We start from the raw sequence: 23,928 nt of genomic DNA, 5'->3' as shown, positions 1-23,928 counted from the left end.
TCAATATACCTAGTCAGTATTTAAAAGTCAGCTACTTTTTAATTCATTGATTGGTGATTATATTAGTGTGATCTCCAACGAGAGGAGATGTTGTGAATCCATTACTAAATGTCTAAGAAATCCAAAATATGAATATACTTATTTAATTATTATGAATACATTCAAACAAACTAAGAATGTACATTAATTTATTTTAAAATCTATTTTAATTCAAACTATACATCATAATATTTTCAATTATTGTAAAATTCATACGACCAATCGTGACGTAAAATTGTTTTTATGATTTATATTAAAATAATAATTGTCTCGATCAAGTTTTGTTTGTGTTAAGATTTAAGTGTAATATAACACGTGTTTGAATATACCAAACAAAATCTTAAAATCCTGCACTTTGTTTGTTAAATGTAATCAAATATAAGTTTGAGACACATCAAACATTTTTAATAAAATTAAATTAAAATAACTACGTTATAACTTAATTATTATTATGTCTCTAGAAATGATTAAAAATATCATATTTAATCAATCTTAGTTCAAATGCTTAAGTAAAGAAAGAAATCTCGAACATGACATTAGTATATTATATGCATATATTAATTTTTATAGTTATGCCTGACCTTATGGTTCTATGTATACAAAATTATTATCATTTATATTTTTTTATAGTAAAAAATCATAAAAATGTTTCAATTAATGAAATAATAAATATTTATAATATTTTAAATTATTTAAATTAATTGAAAGTAACTCAGGAGTTGTTTGAGTTAACTAAAAATTATATTATTATATGTTTAAAAACCATTCATAAAGAGTGCACAGATGTTTTATGTAAGTACAAAAAAAAAATGTATTGTGATGAGAAAATTCATTGTTTATCGACTTAATATAAAATATAATTAAATACAATAAAATACAATAAGAAACAACAACTTACCCAAATCTATACTTTAATTAATATTTATATACTGTGTGATAAAATGTTACGATTTGAAAATGTTGTACTTGAATAGTAAGTGTTGTGTTAGCTAGTTCATAAATTACCAGGAAACAACTAACAAGTCATCATTGATGTCCATTTTAAAGTATTCACAGAGATCACAATGGTAGTGAAAATCAGTAAATATTAAATATTATAACATATTCTCCACAATATTCAAATTAGTCTTGAATATTATATTAGAATAATTAAAATAAACTTATCGAACTAACACAAAATTTCGCACTAAGAAATGATATATAAGAACATTATTAAATAAAATAGAATAGATGGCTAACATTTTATAATAATAGCTGTAAATAAAAATTTTAGATTGAAAAACTGAGCTACCAGGTATGAATAACTTTTATAATGACGTACTTAGAATTCAATGTTTCTTTGATGATTTGGAGCACGACAAATATTTTAAGCAGATATATATATATAAATTTAAAATCCAGTAAAATTGGTACTTTTAAAAGTTCGTTAGTTGATTTTATCAGTGGATTTATGTACGGAATAGAAATGTACTAACTATAATTATTAATTGGTTTAAAATAAAACAAAGTATTATACTGAAATTTGGGTTGTATTCGTAGTCTTTAATAGTTTTTTTTATCCTTTTTAAATAATGGGTAGGAATATAACATTAGATTTTATTCTGTTTTGAATTGAACGCAGTTAAACAATCCTTCAACGCTCAGTATTTTAGTCTCTACAGTCTAAATGTAATATCTTGGCTATTTTTTTTTTTTAAATTCATGTACTTATTTTTGGAAAAATATAATCATATTTTTTTGTTTAATTATCTTATATTATTTTTGTATATTTATTTATACTTACGTAACAAATCTATGTTAAATGTTGTGTACTTTTTACATACATTTTTTAAATTAATTAATGTTTTTGTTATAACAAAAAAAAAATTAATTAATTAATAAATACATTTTTAAGCTGATGCATACTGAAGAGAGGTTTGATCCTTTAATGCTCTATATTTTTATTATTTAAGCATACATGCTGCTTACATAATTATTTTTTTTTAAAATGAGTTAATGATCTCTTGTTCATATACATTTTAACCTGCTATAACTTAAATTGAAATTTACATTTATTCCGTCAATGAACTTAAAATTAATTTTAAGGAATATTGTTAAAATATAATTTATTTTAATACATACAATAATATAATTATAATTTCAACATGAATTTGATTACGCAAAATTATTACTTTTTAATTGTTTTAAAAATATTTAATTTAATTTTGAACATGTGTTTATATCCCCGAACGTTTTTGATATAGGATTTGGTTCATATACTTTATTAGATTTTATATATTACTGAAAAACATTGAATTTAAAGAAAAAATAAACACAAATAATTGTATTAAATGTATGCATATGATAAAAAATAAACTAGATATTTACTATACCTACCTAAATAACCAAATTTAAATATAACATATTTGATTCATTATTTAGTAATATAAATTATTATCAAGTTAGTATTTAAAGGATCAAAACAAACATGTAAATAACCCTAATTAGTTTTATAGTAGGTAAATAAATTAATAATAATGATAAAAATAGGGCTTATATAAATTATTAAGAATTTAAATATTCAACATATTATTACATATTATATATTATTTATATTAATACATATTAATGAATATATTAATGAAACTTATTAAGAATATTATATGACTTACAAAATATCTAAATCTATTGTATTAGACTTAATTATAAATGGGTACGTTTAGAAGAAATATTCTATTTTTAACTATTGGGTAAGGAATTATGCATGAATAGTAAATAAACATATACAATTTTTCTCTAAAAATATTTTTACTTATAAATAAATAACTACTATGACTAAATTAAATGTTATATAATTCATATTTCTTTTCAATACAATTTTATAATATTATCTTTACAACTGATGATAATATACAAATCGAATTTAAAATTTGACAGTTGTTATACCCATATAATAATTGTATTATATTTTTAGAAGGAACATTGCGATCTATAATAATTAATAATATAATATTAGTAGTTTAATTATTGAAGTATTAATTTATCATTCTTCTTTTTTTAGACAAATATCAGGTACTAATTAATTATTTGATAATAACTTACAGTTAATAATATAATGTTCTGCAATGAACCCACACTTTAAGTATATTCATTTTAATGTTAAACGTTTTGACAAATTTATCGTTTATTTTTGTAATTATTCATTTACTGTCATAAATTAATCAATTTTATTATTCTTATTAGTAACTATTTATTATTAAAGCAGTTTGTTCCATGTAATATTAATAAAGTACTAAAATATAAGATGTTGAAACGAAAGAAAAACGATTGATAGCGTTTTAATTAACAACCTTTTTGTTTTATATTAATTACACCGGAACTTTGAATTATATTTAGCTGTACACATATGGTATACCACTAAACTTATAGGGATATGATAGTTATAAGGATATTTCCATAAAATAGATAGCTTTCTAGCATGCTTGTGGTTTTAAACTTCAAATAGTAGGTAGTATGAAACATAATTATAATATTCGTCATCATTAAAGTAAAAGTAAAATAATCATAAGTGATCAGTAGGAATATATTTTATTTTAAAATTATTATTAAAACCATACTTTTTACACATCGGAAACTTCTACAGCCAATATAAATCTTAGTAATGCATTTAAAAATTCTCCAATATTTTCGTTTAGATTTTATATTTTTCTGTTGCTATATAACATTTTATTATACATCCGAATTCATAAATCATTATAGTTTGTTTATTATTATGTATGACAGTGACTATAGTATTATGCTCTTCAACTTCAGTATAACAATCAATCTTTACTTATTCTTTCTCTTAGTACCTCGTTGTGTCGTATTACAACTCAGGATGTTAATAATAAACACATTTATTTGTTTCAAACACTTGACATTAAAATTTACAATAAATTAATACTTTGATACTAGTGTATGTTTATCGTTTAATTTTTTAAATTTTTATCCACTTTGTATAACATGTAAAAGCTAGTAATTGTAATAACAATTTTATTTTTTCATTACTATATAATACACAGATATTGAAATATTATATTTATTATAACTAAGTATAATATTTAAAGCAAAATAATTGTTGATGAAAAAATATTAATTTTTTTATAAATTGTGTATCAATTTATTAGAATCATTCGTGTTTTCAGGAAATATAATTAGTTCAAATGAAAGTCATAGTTGAAATTACTATTAATTTTCTTATTTTTCATGAAGATTAAAGTTATTTGATCCAAAAAGTATTATAATTTATTTTATTTAACTTAATAAAAGCCACGCCATTAACATATTTATGGCCATGAACTTTTTAAAAAAAAAAAAAATCAAACAAACAGCTAACAAAAACTCCGAAAAAAAATGTTTCAAACCTCAGGTATATTACATAATAAATCCCAAAAATATCATCCATCAAGAAACAAAATGATAAATGGGTAAATATTTTAATTTTGTTATTCATTTCAGAATTATAATATTTTTAATTCTTTCTTAATTTAGTGGTTAATATAAATAAAATAAAGTTGGAATTATTGGAAAAATATATAATATTAATTATAGTCTATGTATGCATATAACAATTTGATATTTTTGAATATCCATACATTTAGTATAGTGTTATAACTGTTTTTTCTTACTTGAAACCTTTAAATAAAGAAAATTGTATCAAGTAAAAAATAATATAATCTATAACATATAATACATAATTATATTTAATTAAAAATAAAATAATAACCATATTATACACCTGGTATTATGGTCGGTAACTTAAGTCAGGCCATGTTAGTCAAAAATAATATGTATCTACTATGTAAAGAATTAGAATATATTTAATTAGTGCTTTTACCACCAATTATCAACAATATTAAATTTTGTTTGAATAATTCAAAAACACATTTACTTCATTAAATATTTCTAGTATTAAGAGTAGGTACCTATCTTACAATCTATATCCATATTTCCAAAAATATAAAAAAAAAAAAATACTCACATTTAAAACTGTCATTATTTAAGCCATTTGATCCATTAACAATAATCAATTGACTCGTCTGGTTAGATTGTTGGCCAAAAGAGCAAAATGGAATTGCCGAAACTACCGTGTAATGGACCTCGTAAATCACTTTTATGACATTTAGTACTGTTGTAGATTTCCCAGGAAACTTTATGTGACCATAGAATGAGTTGGATATGTGAAAAAAAACTTAAAGATGAAAATTTAAATGACCATAGATTAACCATTTCAAATCTATGAGACAATACAAGAACGAATAGATATAAATATATTTTTAAATCCATAATATAAGTTTTATTTAACTATCGGTAATTATTTAAAATAACCGTTCCTATTCTATACACGTGATGTTAGTAAGGTTAAAATAGCCTTTTTGTATCAATGTAGTAGTTAAAATTATACATATCAAATTAAATAACTCTATTATTCAAGTGAATAAATCGCATTATAATTTATAACCATTTATTGCTATAGAATTTTCAATTCAAAATTGTTAGGAATTGCTAATATATTAATAAATATCAAGAAGTAGGTTAATTTTTTTTTTGTCCTAATAATTTTACATATAAGTATTGTAAAATATTATCTAAAATTACATTTTGGTTATTTGTTTGACATTTATTATGTTATTTTATACCAAAATTTAAACATAAATTGTATTCATTTTTCTAACTTATGTCATCTTTTGAACTGTACAAAACTTTGTTGAGATATAATACTTAGTTTATATAATATATAAAGACATTTTATTTTTAAATATGTTTTAAGTAAGATATTAAAATGTTACGTTGCAGAAAAAAAAGACATTAGATTTATCGTCAAATACAAATTATCTCATTTTTCATAAACGTCATCCATCAACACTTTTTATTTCTGATGGATATAACGACCCACTTATTTTTCAGGAACGCTCGAAACTAATACCCGAACGTCACTAAAAATTTACCCATCATGTAATAGGTTGCGATGTTTAAATATTTAAAGAGCGCATAGCCCCTTTTAATGATGACATCATGTAATAATTTATGGTTATAATTTATTGTAGTTACTTTTTAAATCACTATATTTACAAATGAAAATATTGTAGAACGAGAATAATCATTTCTCTTCTAGCTGTAAATACTAAGGAAACTTTCAACTAAATGCCTTTAAACACGTTTTATCTACGTTTATATAATTTGGTATGTTTTTCAATGTTTGTACATATATCTAACGAATCGTCTAATCGTGTAGATGCATTGTTTATAATGTTTGATAACATAATATATAATATTTTTATTAGATTTAAAATATATATATATATATATATTTCGTTTTTAAATGATTAAAATAATTTCAAAGTTTATATAACGATGATAGTATAAGACACATAATATTATATTTGTCGAGAAAATTATATAACATTTTATTTATGGTCTATCTATTACTCATTTAGTTCATATAATTTAAACTCCGTAACATTTATTGAAGAACGAGCTTCGAAAATTTTAGGATTGTATTTATTTAAGTTTTTGTTTTATAAGAAATATTTTATGATAATATAATGGATTTAGTAAATTAATGTTAATGCTGTAAAATAAAAAAAAAAAACCAGAATGATCAGAAGTGGAATATAAATATTAATGGTAATGTTTTATAAACACACGTATCGTGTATTGAACAAGGAATATAAACACGTTAAAACAAGCTGATATTTATTGTTGAACTGTGTATAGTTCTATGTAATAAAATAAAATAAAAATCGTTGTAATTTCGTTGAAATGTCGGGGTCATCCCAAAATATACGAGTAAAACGACTCGATTACTGTATCCGGGGAAAACTTTTACATACACCAGTGTTCAAGGGATGAAAAATTATCATTGTCAAATGATGGTCAAATGCTGTTTGGAGCAGGGCGATTTTTATGTTAGGTACATTTTTCAGCTGGCCTGAGGCCAAAGTACGAAAGACTCATAAAACATTGTGGTCAAACAAACAATGGACCTATCGAGGACTAGGATTCAGGCGTGGATAGTGGCGAGAAGGGGAAAAACACTCTCCCAAGAAAAATCTTGTGCTATAAGCGATTTTATGATATTGTTTATGCGACACGAAATGCGCTAGTTTTCGATGGGTTACAAAAGTATAAGTTATTTACGTTATTTTTGGAAATAAGCGCACACATTAAATATGAAGTTTCAAGACGGAGGGTTATATGATATGCGGTTGACCGTTATTACTAGATTACATAGATGCTAGTAACCTTAAATCGATAAGAATAAACTACCTACTTATGTTTATAGCTCAAGACAATAATTAAATTATGGAGTACCAAAAATCATATGCAATCAATTATTGTAACTAGATAACGTAAATGGGTTTTAACTCTAACAAGATTTAAAATATAAATACTTCTGAAATTGTTTCAAATTTGAATTTTAAGCAATGTGGCTCATGACATAATTTTAATATCATTATAATTTACATAAAAATTGAATAAAATAAAGCTTTAACTATTATTTTTATTTATATTCAATTATAATAAATTGATAATATTATACATTTTTGTATGCATATATTTAGTACTAAAATAATATAGTTAACTGATCATTTGAGTAACTGTTTTTGAGAGTTGCATTAAAGAGCATAGGAGTAGTGATGAGGTACGAAATGAATATTTTTATGTATAATTATATGGTTGTAAAATGGTTTGTAATTTGTATATAAGATATACTCGTATGTTATTGAACCTAACCTACCCCTAATAATAGGGATCAATTTAAAATTATATATTATGTTATAAAATGTGGAGTTGATTATAAGACGTTAGTTTCTACTTCGTTATTCATGTTAGTCGACTACTGGTTTTGTAAATAATATATACGCTTGTACTTAACGTTTCCGTATTCTGTGCGAAAATTTCCAAGTATGACATAAACATCATCGATTCAGTCATCTATAAATTCTTAACAAATGATAGAATATTGAGAAAATAGGTATCCAATTCGTTGTACAGTAATAGTGGAGTAGTATGTCTCATAATTGAGTAGGACATTGAATAATACATTATATTTTATTGTATAATTATAGATAATAATGAATCATCGTACACGCAAAAATATAGTGGGTCAATATATTACCATACAATACATATATTTATATTAATAGTTATAATAGGTATCTATTATGATACGGTATAAACTATAAAAGAGTCAATAACATAAAAGTAATATAAATTTGTAATGTAATCACTTAAATATCATCGTGTTTATAAAGACGTATAATAATATACGCAAAAGTTTCAAATTATCATCTATAATAATATTTGGAAACATAACAAGATATCTAAAATCTTTATTCTACGCGTACATAACGAATTTTTTCTAAATTTGAATTTAAAATCTGTACAACAAAAAATTGTATTACATTTTCAAACTTTTCGACCAAAAAATTGTTTTTATTAATACTTATGAAAAGATAACTAAAACTATCTAGAACTTTCAAAATGTCATTATCTATAAAAAAAAAGCTCAAAATAGTTAAAAAATTATAATTGACATTAAATGTTAATTTAATTAATTATTTTTTTTTTTTTTATGAAAAATTAAATTATCTATATTATTATTTATTTTTTCATTACAAAAAAATAAGAAAATCTATTTTTTTATTATTATTATTATTAACTATGCATGTTATCCTTTAAAAGTTAAAGATATAAAAAACAACAACGCTAAAAAAAATTTATAAAAAACATATATCTTAAAAGAAATTAATATTTTTTGAAACAATGAATGCTTACGTCAAACAGATCACTTGGTTTTATCTATAATATCTGATAAAATGTATAAATTAATTATTTTAACGTATTTAAAATTTATTTAATATCTTTAAATTATACAATAAAAAAATACTGGATAGTATCATACAACACCAGTAGCGTACTCAGAATTCGTTTATGGTTGGGGGTTACCATTTGTATAAGTATAAAAAGTGTTATTAATGTAATATTCCATAAAATAAATCATTATACATGTTGTACTTGTGGTGGGAGAGTTAAACCCCTACCCCCTTGTCGGTACACCACTGTACTACACCAAATTCAGTGCTAAACTTATATTTCAAACGATGCAATTGCTTGGTGGTCTGTTGCAATGTGGTTGTCAATGTGTATTTAATATAAGTCACGTATTTCTAACTGCAGAACACTAATAACGCTAGTGGTACCTTTTTTTTAATTTCACTCTACATTTAGTTATGTCAATTACATAAGGCCGTAAAGTCAACGGTAGTATAAATTAATGTCAATAATAATAATAATGATATATTTGACAAATTCGTCAAAATATTAAACCACAAATGTATACTTGAATTAATTTATCTTAAATAAGTTTTCAGAAACGTATATTGAATTTTAGGTGTTATTTTAGTTGCCACTCTCCTAGACATATAAATGTCAAAATGTTATTATCAAGGGACATAATCACAACACTGGAATACAGTGTTTTTCCATTTATTATGAGACAATTTGGTGTTACATATAACATTCGAATATATAATATATTATGTTGTAATCATAAGTAGGTAATTTTCATGTATAACTTTAGTTGTTATAAAACGCAATTTATTAAAATGGTTAAATACTAATATTCAATTTGGTGTAAACAACTAGGTATGTAATATACCTAATGAAAACCAAATTTACTAACAATTCTTAAAATTATGTATTTACACATAAGGTTGTTTTTATTTTTGTTGTTTTTTTTTTTTTTATGAGTTATATTAAAATAAGTAATAGAAATTGTATTTTTAAATCCTCTTAAAAAATGGCATTATTAAAATACAAAAAAAAACTAGATGAATTACAATTCATTTATCTAAAAAGCAATCGAACGCTAATACCAGTGAAATTCCGGAATTAAGTTTTTGGAATGTGAATTGTAATTGATGGTAAAGAAGACGTTTTTACGCGGAGGGGATGAGAGTGTAGCCCTTCAGGTGGAGGACTACTATAACACCTCCGGGCGATTTCCTTTATCTCTGAAAACCGACCGTCTGTTTTCGTTTTACTATTTTTCTCCCCCCACCCCTCATCCGACAATAAAAACACCAAACCGCCACAAACAGTGCCACTCATTCTACTTATTTTCGTTTTTCTTTGGCTTGTATTTATCCTGGATGCGTTTGCCGTTTAGATTTGTGCTCGCCGTTTGCAGGCGGACACTGTAATTGCCCAAATTTATTGCGCCTAAGCGTTAGAGTTCAGGTCCCCGAAGATTTACTGTTCCTGGATTATCCCCGGTTTTAGGAAATATTGCATATATCCACATTTTAATGGCCCCAGCGACCTCGGTGCACCGCCAGATGAATATATTTATTATTATTATTACACCACCACGTTTCATCACCTCTATGACCCCAATCCAAGAGCGGCTCAGGACGACCCCGATCGCATAATCCTAATTTAATGGAAACTATATAACAATACCGACTCCTGGTTCTGGATTAATCTCGTCTTCATTGGTACCGCGTGGTGTTATTCCGCTGCTACTATATATGAGTTGTAGTACGCAAACAATGTTTGGTGTAGTGCTTGATCCGTAAACGCATTAAATAGTCATAAAATGATGGTATCATTGAGTTGTTCAATAATATTATGTTATCTATTTGTGTGTAGTGTTCCAAACCCTCATCAATAATAATAGTACAATATTTTTAATGTTTTAATTAAATTAAATAAAAATGAATGTGTATGTATACTAAAAAAATATAATACATATGTCACCATATTATTGTTATTATATTATTATTTAACAAAGATAATAATTAATACCGTATTGATGTTTGTTATTTTATTATTTTATTCAAAAATATGATTCAGCAAGCGGGTATTTCCCAAACTCAAATATTCGTCATTTAATAAATAGCCATGGCAATTTTAAAATAAAAATAAAAAAAATATATAACTAATATACCTAATAATATATTATTACATTTTCTTCATTGGTCTTTCAATAATGGTAAATCGTATTTATACATATGTATATTTGTAAAATAATAACATTTACCATTCAGTTTATTATTATTATTATTATTATTTTTTTTTTATAACAAAATTTATTTCATTATTATTGGAGGACCCTTCAGCATTTTTCATACGCCATAGCACATTATGTATTTAATAACAATTAAAACATTTGTTTGTCATAATATTCAACAAAATTAAAATATTACTCTAACTTTAATACTTTTGTTAAAAATTATACAAATAATTGAATGTTAATTTGTTTTTAGGCAGTTTAAAATAATAAAAACCCTTAAATTTATTTTGTATAATTAAATTAGTATAATATATTTATAATTATATGTATGTAAATTAATTCGTATTCATTTTGTGAATGTTTCTAGATAAACAAATAAAAAATTATATTTTTAGGAATTATTAATCAAGGAAAAAATAAATTACAACAAATCATTAAATTTTAGTTCCTAAAGGGTGCGATCACCTAACACACTATATAGGTTTTAAAATGACAAATGTTGATATATTTTTTGCGACCGATTTAACACGAATAGTAGTAAAAAAGCTTAAAATATTTTTTCTTTTTATTAACGATACGTTTTTATAATTTGTTTTCAACTTTAAATCTGGGATCACACAATACATCATATGTTGTATATATTTTTATATATTGAATATGTAATTAATCAAATGTTAGTAAAACATTACTTATACATAAGTTAAATATATTTAACTCTACATCGGCATATAATAATGAGAACTTAAATTGAGATTGTATTTCAGAGTTGTAGTTCACTATAGTCATTGGTACCTAAAACCTATGGCTTACGTTATCCATGAATGGATAACTGCATGCTATTCTTTCCGTTGATGTTTCTTAAAGAAAAATGTTAGTATAGTGGCTGCCAACGAGGTTTTTCCATATTCAACAAGCTGATCGATTCTCAAAGATTTGTTTAAGACTGGTTGACGGATAACATTTTAATGGTACCAACATTGTATAATCGCAGCGCTTAACTACGGTAATGTCCAAGTTATCTGTCAGTCTGAGGAAAACATGGTTAACACTAACTTTTTTCTTCACAATGACTGTACTGTTCGATTTTCCATAAAACCGTTTTCGCCTTGCTTTTCGTGTGCTCATGAATGCGTATCGTGTCGTATAGTGCAAGAAAAAGTAAAAAAAAAAAAAAAAACTACTATTCTATAGAATTCTATATGCGTATATTCGCAAGCCTCGTTACCCCCGGTTCACATTACTAGTATTTCGAAGATTTGACAAAGGTGTTGCAATAGTAAAGGTCACATAAGTCATCTATATACTATATAATAAAGACATTATTCACAGGTTCATCTAACTAAGACTTACCCGTTATTAATTATGATAGTTGCATATCATAATTTTATGTGTATTATGTGTATATGTCTGTAAATTCTAAATGAATCAATAAATCAAAATTCAAACTAACACATAATTTAATAATCATACACATATTATTATGTTGATAATATTTTAAGAACCAATCTGTATGTAATATATATATATATATATATAAATATTCTATATGTATTATTTTTTCAAAGAATGCTTATTATAAGAAAGTATTAACATTTTCGGTAATATTTTTTACACGATTTTTAGTCGAAATATAACAACACTTTTAAAATTATCATATATTTTTTAATTTTTACTTTATTAAATTGCAACATACATTTTTAAATTCGGACTAATAGTTCAATGTATATTGAGTATAATGAGTGTTGTTCGATAAAAGAATCACTTAGTATTTATATATTTCCAAGTTATAGAAGAAATTATTTTTAGGGAGAAGGATATTTTTACGGGCACTCGTGATTATAATTACTTCGTTTGATTGAAGTTTGGAACACTTCTTATTTATATTTGTTAAGATTTCTATTGAAAACAAAATTGTTGTAGAATTCATATGCTTTGGTTTACAATGTGTAAAAGTAATAAAAATGTATATGAACTTAAATTAATATATATATTAAAATTATTAATTTAATAATAACACATCTTTGATGTGGAATTACATAAAATAGACAAAATATAAAATTAATAATAATATATTTTTTATATACCAAACTATGATTTTGAAACGAAAAAAATTTAATGAATAATATTTAAGAAATGCCCAATCAGTTTAAACTATTACTATTATAAAAACAAAAAAAATTAAATCAATTAAATTGGTATTGGTAGGTTTTAATACGTTACTGATTTTTGAAAAACTTAATCGATCTTTCATATTTAATCACTTCAAAAAATACACCATCGTTTTTTATTTTTATTTTAACGGTTGGAATGAAACGGTCATGGTAAAGACATTTTACAACATAATTAATTTCAAAAAATGCCAAATGGTATTTCTTTGAAGTTTTTCCACACAAAAAACAAACTTAATAAATTTAGGTGTATAATATAGTTCTATTATATTAATGATAGACTTCATTATGAATAATTGTACATTTAGTTTTTATAATGGTATTCTACCATAACATGGTAGAACTAACTTGTATAATCACATAATAATAATATATTCAACTATTTTGCCATTTTGTTTATTTTTTTAGTTGTCTACGATGAAAGCAAATTACATTTTAATCTCCTTACTCGTTAATATATTATTATTAATTAAATCAAACCAACCATTAAAAACTATTATCCTAATCTGTAATATTTTTTTTTCTTATACGATTGTTTAACTCAAATATAAGTATATATTGGTAAATAATATTTTATTTAAAAAACCATTATTTATTTTCAGAACGAGTCCAATGCATTAATACTTTTTAATTATCAAATCGTATGATTAAAATATTTTCTACATTGCTCAGAATGCAAATCTAGCACACATTATCTTAAAAAAAAAAAAAAAAAATGAATTCATATAACATAGTTAATATATTACTAGTTGTTGAACACTTTATATTTAGATTAAATTTTACTACTAAATTTATACTCGTAAAATTATTATAAATCATAAATAATAATTATAAACTTATATAATTAATACCATAGAAGTAATTAATATAATATCATTCAGTATAATATGTAATATTTACGCAATATTTTGTTTAAATCATAATATTTTTTTTTTATATTCTGAATAGATCTATGAATATGCCTATTAATTTGAAGTAGTTTCTTTTTATTTATTTTATATTAATTATTGTTTGTTATTGTCTGGTTAAAAAACGCTTCAACTTTGAATGGTTTTTGGTTGAAAATATAATCTATTTTGTATCTTAAAAAGAAGATGGAACGTTTTTATATATGTAATTATTAATATCTTAGCTCTTTTTAATCTATTCATTGCATTAGAATTATCATGTTTTTTTTTTCATAAATGTCGAATAAGTTTTTTTTTATAATTTAAAAATAAATATCCATAGATACTTGAAATTTTCACTTCATTTGATATTTATGTCGTATTTTCTTATAAATTTATAAGCATTCGATACTCAAATTTCGACAATATTCGTCAAAATCACTAAAATGTACTAATATCTTTGTAGTTGAGAATATATAAAATGCTAAATTCTTACAGCTACTTATTTTAAATTTAATATAAGGTTTCTTATAAGTAGTTAATAGTTTAATACTATAACTAACGAGTTTTAAGAAAATATTTTCATACTGTTTTTATAGATATATAAGATAAATTATACTATTTAACATTAAATATTTAAAAGAAAGTTAAAGATTTTAATTATTTTTTATTGCTTAAATATATTATAATATAATATAATTAAGTAAAATATTATGTTATTATTATAATAAAATGGTTAATACTCATGTTTTGGTAAAAATGAATTAATGTTTTTGTAATAGAAATATTAAAATAAATTATTTCAATATCAATATAAGTTCAGTCACAATCATCGATAATGAAACAGTACTTGCCGTTGTAATTTCATTCTTAGCGATTACGTTTCGTATTTTTATCTGTTTTTTTTTTTCAAACAAAAACATTTTTTTTTTTTTTTAAAGTGTCAATTCTTTATACAAAAAAAAACAACTTATATTTGAAAAGGCATTTTACCTTCTTTTTTCTGATATTTATTTTAATTATCTATTTAAATTAATTAAATTCATCACTGTTACTTAGTACGAGTAGTATGACCTACGGTGACCAGCCGCCGGTTATCTGGCAATTAACTTTACTTTTTTTCGCAATAAAAAATCTCAACAACACACAACAATAATTCTAAAACTATCCTTCCACTAATAATAATACAAAAAACATGTTTATAGAGTGTACCGAATAATTTAACTAACCTTTTTTGCCATGACAATTTACTAAAACGATGAATTCACCACTCCAATAACATGCAAACATTTTTATCACCTCCACAAAAACCACATTCAGTTAACCACCATTAAAAAACTAACAAGGCATATTTCAAAAAATCTACTTTCACCTTTTTAAATCAAAAAGAGGTTTCCAAAAACTGGTAACAAACGAAAAAACTATCAACAATCTTAAAAGAAACATACCCTTCATTCGTTTATAAACGACTTCAATCCTTTTTTTTTAAAAAGACAATCAAAGAAGTAATAATATGAGAACAATATTTCTTCTATAAATTTAAAACAAATGACTAAAAGCTAACTATAAAATAATCAGACTTTTCCGTTATAAAATATCTAAAATGTAACAAGGTAGACTTTCCGTTTAACATTTTAAACCCATTACACCGTTTCAAGTGCTATAATATTGGCCCAGTGATCTTCTCAGTATTAAAAAAAATAAATTAACTAAAAACAGCCTAGAATTTTAAAGCAGGGTACCGACCTTACCAATCAACTGGACAACCCCACCAGCCATTCTATTGAACCATCCAGTTTTTAAACCCCCCCTTCTATTGTATACATTTGTATTACATATTATAACATAATAATCTTTTTTGTTTTAATAAAAAAATACAATAAAATATATATCAACACATAAACTGACAGTCCATCGTCACACAGAATCATTTTTCGAGAGCAATGATTTGTTATTGAATTCAAATTTAACATAATATACATTATAATGAAATACTCATGAATGATGATATTATATAGTCAACTCCTAATGTAAAATGCAGTGGTTATCTACTTTCCTCCTTTTCGAAATCTTAAATGGTTTTATTTTAATAAATGAAATCAAAATAATATTTTAGTATTATATTACAATATACTTTACTTATACTAAAAACGATAGTATTTTTTTCGATTGATAATAATACAATAGATACATGAAGTTCATGTACAGTATATTATAATTACCTATTAATTTTATAAGTCATGAATATATCTTGTATAAGACATGTACAAGAAACACGTGTAAGAAATTTTAAATAACGCAAATCCTTCTACTATGGAGTACAATTAATGTCATAAATATGGTTTGAGTAACAAAAATGTAAAAATCAAGCGTTAAGTTAAATTAACGTACAAGCATATATTATTTAGACTTATACGAGGACAAAGATTTATAAATATTTTAAATTCTGAATGGAGCGATGAATGTATTGATTTAAAAATTGTGTGTGTGTTTTTTTATTTATTTATTTATTTATTTTTTTTTTTTTTGTACACGAGAACGTGTCGAAATAATGCTTCGATTTTCAACTTCAGTAGCTTTTCCAGTTCGAAAATGAATCTAGTTTTTGCTTTTTGGGTCATTTTTTTAAATTCCTAATAGTTTTTAAAAGCACTAGGAAAAACCAAAAAAAAAAAATTAAAGAAACACGGGAATTTTTACGCAAAACCAGTTTTTGACCATTCGATTTTTTTATATGGCTGTAATTCAAGAACTAATCACTGTAAACACTTGCAATTTTCACCAAATATTTATGTTAGTGTTATCTATATACAGTTAAATTTAAAACTCTTTGTGTTATTTATAGACCAATGAAATTTTCGATTTTTATGAGAATTTTTTTTGTCGATAAAAAATTTTGGATGACCAAATAGTTTTGAAAATTTAATACATGGTTCCTTATGACTTATTCTTATTGTAGCTAAGAAAATTACAAATCGTTAGTTACATTTTTTTTATAAGCGTATATAGTTCAAATTTTAAGAAATGTGTCAAAAACGCGAAAATTTGAAAGTAATTTTGAAGTTGAAAAATCATAAAATTGTTTGTGTTTATAACTTAAGATTAAAAATTTCAACACTAAGTTTTCCGTAAATTTTCCTTCTAGTAGCTATAGAGAAAACTAGATGCATCATTATAAGAAAAATTTTTAGTGCGTTTGAATTTTAATTTTTTACGAAATAGCGTGACGATTTTAAATATTTGTTATTATTTAAAAAGTATAAGTCGTAGATACTTGAAAATTTTACCAGTTATTTAAATTGGCATTTGAAGTATCGATAAATTTTTTTTAGCCCAATCAAAATACTTATAAATTTAATACAAAGTTTCTCATAAGTTATTCTTATAGTGATTAAAAAATTATAAGAATACATTGGCACAATTTTTTTTATTAGCATTTGAAGTTCAAATATTGGTAAAAATTTGTGAAAACCATGAATATTTGCGAATTATTTTGTAGGTATAATTCATAAAAATTGTTGTGTAAGTAGCTAAGAGTTGAAAATTCAATACAAGATTTTCCATAAGTTCAGCTTATAATCATTATAAAAAAACTTAAATTCTGGTGTATTCAGGCCATTAAAACATAAATCACCTTTTTCACCAACCATTCGAAATGATATCCTAGGCTGACAAATAATTTTCGTTCAGAATCGTTTTTTTTATACAATGATACCTATCATTGAATTCAAATTTAACACTCCTATAATATATAATAATGATCCATACGGCACCTAATGTACAGTAGAGTGGTACTCACTTACCCGTTTTTTATAAGTTACCTTGGGTTAATCCAAAATAACTTTCTAGTAAAGTAGTTATTTCTTTTAAATTTTTTCCTACACTTTAACACGTTTATATAATTTACATAATTTATAACACAAAAGTCAATTTTGATCACCTAACAAATTCACTGTCTCCTCGGAATAAATGGTGCCGCAGTGTGTGTTCAGAAGAAATTTACATGTTCTTGGATCTCTAAAATATGCAGGCCAGACTTTGTTGAATGTTGATACAGAAAGCAAAATTATGTTATTGATAAACTATATCTTATATGCATATAATAAATTGAATGCAAGTTTATGATTGTAGATATCAGAATCTTAAAATATATTTTATAAGGTATTTGAATGTTTGGGTTTAAATATAAAATAAAAATTATTTTCATAAAACCAGTATTAACTAAATCTATCATAATTAATTCAGAATAAATAAATAAACAATTTTATGTAAAATATATTTAAAAATTAAACTATTTTTTCTTAGATAAACTTGTATGTATTAGGTACTAACGATCATTTAATTTCCCATAAATTAATCTGAGTATTTAAAAAAAATTATGTCAATGCATTTTTAATAATAAATGTTCTTTATAAGGTTATAATATAATATATAATACAATTCAATCATACATTTTCTAGTATATGATTTTCTTTAAAATATTTAATAACGTAATAATATTTTCATTTTTGCTCTCATCACGGTTTATTTCTACAGATAAAAACTGTACGTATTTTTATGAAACTTAGACACTGACTCCACTAAACCAATTAATAAAAAATTTTGCACACATATTTCTTAAAACTTAGTGAGCGTTGTTTGCATAATTTATTAACTTCTAAAAATTTTTTTAGTATGTCTTGCACAGGAATTTCATTTTGGCTTGAAAAATTTGAAGTTTTTGGTTTATTTATCCATTTACATTGAAAAAAAGTAAAAAAAAAAAAACGTATTGAATAGCCAATCTACAATATGTTATTATAATGTTATTTTTTTTAAATAATTAATATTTAATTTATTTTCTGTTATTCAAATATACATCAAAAAGAAATGTTCGTAGGTTCATAGTTTATAATATCAAAAACTATTTGATCAATTTAAAAAAAAAAAAATATTTAAAAGATTGTTTTTAGAGATATGGGAAAAGTTTAAGGATAGTTTGAATCATTTTTGAAAATATACTAAGTGCAATATCTAATCCACTATATACGAGGTGAATCGCTCATCTCGGTCAAATAAGATTCACCGATGTCGATTCGAACATGAACTGAGGTACATTAAAATTGTGATAAACCTATATAGTTCCGTATGATGTATTTGTTCATGTTTTTTTCATCGACAGGGTTTGATTATACAGCTATTAGGATATATATATATATTAAATTTATTACGGTAAGGAATTTAAACGAATTATAAATTGCTGTGTATAGAATAGAATATGTGTGAAATATACAATGCTTGTAACGTACTGTTTATATCATATAATTATATTTGACATACCAATACCAATAAAATTATTTTATATTTAAAGGAAACATCGAAATATTTAGTTGCATAGTGATATATTAAATTAATCTTTCTGTATTATATTTTTTTTAGAATTTGAGCTATAATACCTTTGTAAATAATTAAACAGTTCGTTTTTTAAGATTCAAATTATTTAATACTATGTTAAATGTACAAATATTAAAATTTTAAAATTTTAAAAACTTAAAAATGTAATGTTTTAAGATTCAACTATAACTAAATAACCAAATCCATTTTTTAGGTTAAGTTAGTGATATCGTAAGTTATTATATTAAGTAGATAATAATATAAAGCTAATATAGGTACCCATAATTTTGTTCAAATTCAAATTTTACAACCACATCAACAAATTATTAACAGAATAATTTCGAATAGAAGTATTTACATATTTGAACTGAATTATAAAGGTAGTGACGTTTTTAAATGACAGCTAAAATATTGAATAATAATTCTTTATATATTTATTATACATAAATTCTAATGTCTGTTTTAGTTTATTATTATTATTATTTTAATAACTGAAAGTACAATTTAGAATTACCAAAATGTTTGAATTATAAATATGGTTATGATTATGTTCATACTGATTGCATCTGTTAAAATAATATTAACATAAATAATACATTTTTGGTGAATTGTATATAAATATATCAAAGGTACCTATATTTCAAGAGAAGTAGATACACATGATATTGTGATGGGAAGGACGTATTTCTTATTCAGTGAATAATGGTATTTTTGATTGAATTACGCAAAACATACTCTGGGTATTTATTTAATTATGCATTCCAAATTTTTATACAATTCACTGGAATGAAGGTACGTATGCATATATTGTGAAGTGTGAATTATGAAAATGTGCTGTAGAAAATACTGAGCGTATCCCTAGGCACTGCTGGGTTACAGGAAGATTAGAACGCATTGCCGCAGCATAATATTATAAAATAAAACACGGAGGTCGACAGACGCGGGCGAAGAAAACATAATAAGTAAAAATTGTAGCGAGTGACAGGCTGATTTTGAAAAGTTGATTATTTTATTATAATTCCAACACGACAGTATTGTTATGAAGAAAAATAAAGTTATAAACCTCAGTTAATAAAATATTCATATTTTAATTTACAGTTTTACACCTCATGAAAGATCCACCAAAAACAAAAGTTATTAGTTGGCTATTTCTGGGACATCCAAACTTCCCAAATTCGCTTTCCATTTTTATTCATAAGGCTTTCCACAGAAGATTAACGGTGACGTGGGAAAACAAGTTATAAGTTATAAGTTATAAAAATTATAAGCATTATATGAATTGGAATATGCTGTGCAGATGGGATATATTTTTGTGGTCTTCTAACACAGAGACTAACAAAATTATTTTATTTTAAAGTATTATAAGGTTTGGTGAAATCTATAATAACAAACCGACATATTTTATTATAATCTAATACGAAATTAATTTGTTTTTGAAATTATAAAATGTATATTTTTCCAAACAATATAGGTAGATCTTATAATTCTTTAATTATACATTTATAATATTTAAACGAATAACAATTATCATCATTATATTATTAGTAACAAAAAATCACAATGGTTAAATATATAACTGTTTAAAATGTTATAATTATAAGATTAAATTGCAAAAAGTAAAATTTTGTTGAAACAACCCAATGCATTTTTGAATTAATAATAATAATATATTTTTTATTGGAATATTAAATACATAGAAATTTACTTATTAGAAAGTTTGATTACTTTACTTTATACTAATATTAATTGATAAACCGAATAATAGTCTGGGTATTAATTTATAATTGTATTAGCTTGGTTATTTTCATTATCATTGATACGAATATAACAATTATTGGTCTAATAAAATTATAAATAAAATTACATAATTTTTTATCATTAGAATTAGACAATTTAATTTTAAACAGAATAAAAATTATGTTGATTTTTATTTCTATTCTTTCATATTCAGTATAATTGTATTGTATACCTTTCATCATTTTTCTATTTTTTTTTAAATTATGAAAAATTAGGTAATAAGTACCATATCTATACAAACATTTGAAAATACAATATCTATCATTACCATACATTATTGCAATTTTAAGTTTAATTAAAATTATTGGGCGTCCGCAAAGAAAATTTTAATCTCAACCATGTTCATATTATATTACATTTATATATATATATATATATATATGTGAGTGTTTCTATTATAAATTTTCAATCCGTGTTTAGCAGCCCGAATAAAAAAAAAAAATTAATTTTAGAAGCCCTTTTACAATCTCTTCTCGCTTTTGCAAATTATAACATAGGAGCCCTACACAGATATGAACAGGGCCTTTTGATGTATATTTTAATCAGGAATGAAAACAGAAAGAGCTTTATTTTGCTGTTTTTGCTATTTTTTGCATACTGGCAATTAATTTTCCATATTCGCTTTATGCTGTCGAAGAACTGACTTTAGAAATAATTATTATAATTCAAAATATTATTTGAAATGTTGTCATTGATCTGAAAAAAAAATTTTATTTATGTATATTGTGTACATAATTAGTAATTATTATTAAATATACAATAAACCGGTTATGTATTTATATCTTTATGATACATATTTAAAAAAAAACAATGCACTACTTGAAAAACAGTTTTAGATTTGAATTTGAATTTGTATTTAAAATACAACTAAAATAATTGGCAGAGTTTTTAAATTTACGATGATCGTTAAGCTGGTAAATAGTTAACTTAATGGCAATTTAAATCTATAAAACACCCATTAAAATGTACTTACTTATTTTTGTTTAACATTAAAATATTATTATTTTTATATACATTTATCAAACAACATAAAATCACTGATATTACGAATTACTTCGATATTAGTTATCATAATAAATCCATGTTATAAGAAAATCATTTAAACAATACATGAAACAAAACACGTTAGTTCTACGTATATTTTACAATATTGATAAAATTAAATTATGGTAACCATCTATTAAATTGTGTATACATGACATCATCTGTAGTTCCCCTAAAATATGCAGATATGTTTATACTTGTGTAGTATTTTTTAACAGTTAACTTTTAATACATAAATTATAAATATCTATAATGTGATCAATTTATACAAATTTGTATATATTTAAAATTTAAATTATTATAATTACACATTACAATGGTAAAAATACATTCAAGTTTTTTTTTTTACATAGGTAAATTATATAGTAATTTTTTAACTATTAAATATTTTTTTTACTTCCTCCGCGTTTTGAAAGAAAAATCTGCAGGGTTAATAATATTTTATTCATTGCGCTTTTTTTTTTATTGTTTTAATTGTTATAACTATCTAACCGTGTCAGAGGTAAATGTCAGTACTGCGGTGCATTGGGAATTGGTTTAGTTATTCTTTAATTGCTGTGCAGCCACCACTCACATTGGCAAGTAACACAGACATGAATGATTTTACAGGATATTACTACCATAATACTCGTAGATAAAATAATATACGCTCTGTAAAATATACGTATTCTGTAACTTTGTGGTAATTTTGATTGTTATTTGTTTTATTACCTGTATTCATTGTCAGCAATTTTACTCTCGCGAATAGTTCCTCTTAAGGATTAACTTGGTTACTAGTTGCACAAATAATGTCCCCAAAAACTCAAACCAATCAAGAGACTTTATAAAAATAAAAAAACTATACTCGCAATAATATCTAAGATAGATGAATTCAATGTTTGCTCACTCATATTTTATTTGTATCCACCGTTTTTCATTTTCGTATGGATTATATCAAGCTTAGCCCAAACTATTTTTAATTTCAATAACTGATCTTTGATTACTATCACTGATAATTTATTAATTAATCCTCAAATTAATATTGTGTATATAGCTAATAGCTATTCGCTCTCTCAAAATTTTAACTACAAGCAATTGTCATGAGAACGTGCTAAATTAAATAAATATAGTAATAATAAAAATACTATGTATCCAATATTTATTGAAAAAAATCTATCGATTTGTTTCACTTTCGGAAGTTTTTAAACATAAAAAAAAAATAATTTAATTTAATAGTTATATACTACATATGAGTGAATAAAGTAGAAACCACTATTTTGTATAGGTACACATTTTTATATACATTTATACATATTGTAATTTTGTGTATTATATATAGATCTTAATAAATGATCAATACTTACACTAGCTATTTTAAGTAACCAAACCAAAAGTAATTCACAATTATTTGTACGTGTTTTATCGTTTGAAATATTCAATTTTTAGCTATTTATTGAAATATTTCATCATTTCATCCGTTTTACAAACACACAACATTGTATTACTTAATTTATTATAAAAATAAATTGACCAAACTATCATCAAATTTAAAAATTTAAGATTTAATATCATTTTAAGCCTTATAGGTACGTTGGTTTTTACG

At 23.5% G+C, this 23,928-nt stretch overlaps 1 protein-coding gene and 1 long non-coding RNA gene across 3 annotated transcripts in view; one reads left to right on the top strand and one right to left on the bottom strand.

The window, feature by feature from the left end:
* Positions 1-23,928, top strand: part of LOC114122389 (zwei Ig domain protein zig-8-like) — a 242,296-nt gene that overhangs the window by 24,733 nt on the left and 193,635 nt on the right. The window lies entirely within an intron of this gene.
* On the bottom strand, positions 22,705-23,399 carry LOC126549100 (uncharacterized). The gene is made up of 3 exons (XR_007603251.1): positions 23,233-23,399; positions 23,058-23,165; positions 22,705-22,997 (listed from the first exon to the last, which is right to left on the bottom strand). It is a non-coding gene; the product is annotated as an uncharacterized LOC126549100 (long non-coding RNA).

The sequence above is a fragment of the Aphis gossypii genome, chromosome 1, assembly GCF_020184175.1.
Source record: "Aphis gossypii isolate Hap1 chromosome 1, ASM2018417v2, whole genome shotgun sequence".
Classification (NCBI taxonomy): Eukaryota; Metazoa; Arthropoda; class Insecta; order Hemiptera; family Aphididae; genus Aphis; species Aphis gossypii.
The sequence above is the reverse complement of the archived record's forward strand: the minus strand, read 5'-3'. Positions and strand labels throughout refer to the sequence as shown.